The sequence below is a fragment of the Cariama cristata genome, unplaced genomic scaffold, assembly GCF_000690535.1.
Source record: "Cariama cristata isolate BGI_N322 unplaced genomic scaffold, ASM69053v1 scaffold1524, whole genome shotgun sequence".
Lineage (NCBI taxonomy): Eukaryota > Metazoa > Chordata > Aves > Cariamiformes > Cariamidae > Cariama > Cariama cristata.
Window position 1 is genome coordinate 44,572 of NW_009612176.1, and position 1,584 is coordinate 46,155.

Here is a 1,584-nt window from a genome sequence, read left to right on the forward strand (position 1 = left end):
ACTGACTCTGGCACACTGCAGCCCAAGGGCGTTTGTGTTTGCAGAAACCACCGTAACTCCAAGTGTAACAAAGTGGGGGATGACAAGAGGCGCAGGAAAAAGGGGCGACTTCTTGCTGGTGGCTGGGATGGGGCATCAACATCCAGGCTCATCATCTCTTTTGAACAAACTCTGGCCAGTCTGGTGGACTGGAGGGCCTGGCAGGAGGAGATCAAGGATGTGAGACTAGGCACTCACCAAGCCTGGATTGAAAACCCCTTTCTTCACCCTTTCCTCTACTAAGCATGATGCAGAGTCACTCGATGATGTCCATACTTAAAACCTCACTTTTATGCCACAGGGACAGAGGCAGCACCCTGGCAGGGCTGAGGAAAGGTGAGGGGCTGTTCAAAGACCATGGGCAATGGGTCCTACACTGTGGAGGTGGGAAGGACTGAACATGCCGTGTATGACAGTAGCTGCCAGTGGTATCAGCTGTAGCTGGGAGAGGAGGCTGAATGCTGCAGGCAGGACAGATATATTTCTCTCTTCATCCTCCCCCAGCCAGCAACCATAACGTGTGGACTGTGATTAAACTGTCTGTTCTGTGACACTGAAAAAAAAGTTAACGCCCAATGTAAAAAGGAGGTTTATTGATGGAAAGATATACATGATTATGATACAGATCTGGAGAGATGTGCCGTGAAAGGAAACACAGAATCAGACACTAGCTCAAACGACATCATGGACTCCCACTGGGATTAGTAAGGTGAAATGACCCTTTCCAGGACTTAATGACAGAAGAAACCAGGGTGTTTGACCACTTGTTCAACATTTATGATGGTCCTGCAGGGGAAAATCCAAAAGAAAATAACCTCAATGAGAACAAACCAACAGCTGCAGAATATAAAACACGGTTTCAGGATACAGGGTAGTCAGTCCCTTCTGTGCAAAACAGACAAAAGCTGGACCAAGGTCTGGCAGCAAGCTGTGCCTGTACCCCTCAGGAACTGCTCAGCAGATAACAGCCAGCATAACCACTGTGCCGAGCAGGACACAGACCTGGTCCTCCCCTACAGCAAGACAGCATCGTACCTCTGACTAGTCAATGCACCGTCTCCATCATTCATGTCACCTCAAGTGTTCTCCTCAGATAATGTATTAACTGCCCAGGAAAGGCTTTCTCTAAGCCCATGTGAAGCACCTTGCCTGTGCCTGTGAAGCGTAGGCTTCAGAGAGGAGGCTTTCAAGGACGACTGTAGGTAGATTATTCCTTGCTAAGTGTCGATGCTTTTAAAGAAACTCTGAAGGTATTTCCCAGTCTCTCCGTTATTCTGCACTTTGGCTTTCATCCTAGAGGCTGAGCTCTTCCCATGAACAGCAACACGGTCTCCCCTTGGAGTCCACCGAGCATGTGTCATGGGACAGGATCTGGCCAGTCTCTGGCTGCTCCCTGAGAAGCCTGATGGAGACTGAAGGCTCTGCTTCTGTGAGAATAGGTATTGCTCTATCCACCCTGCCAATCCCTCTGCTCACGCTGCTTTATACTTCACCTTCTTATCTGCTTGGGGTTTTTTTCTGGCTTTCGCTTACCTTTTCTGATCA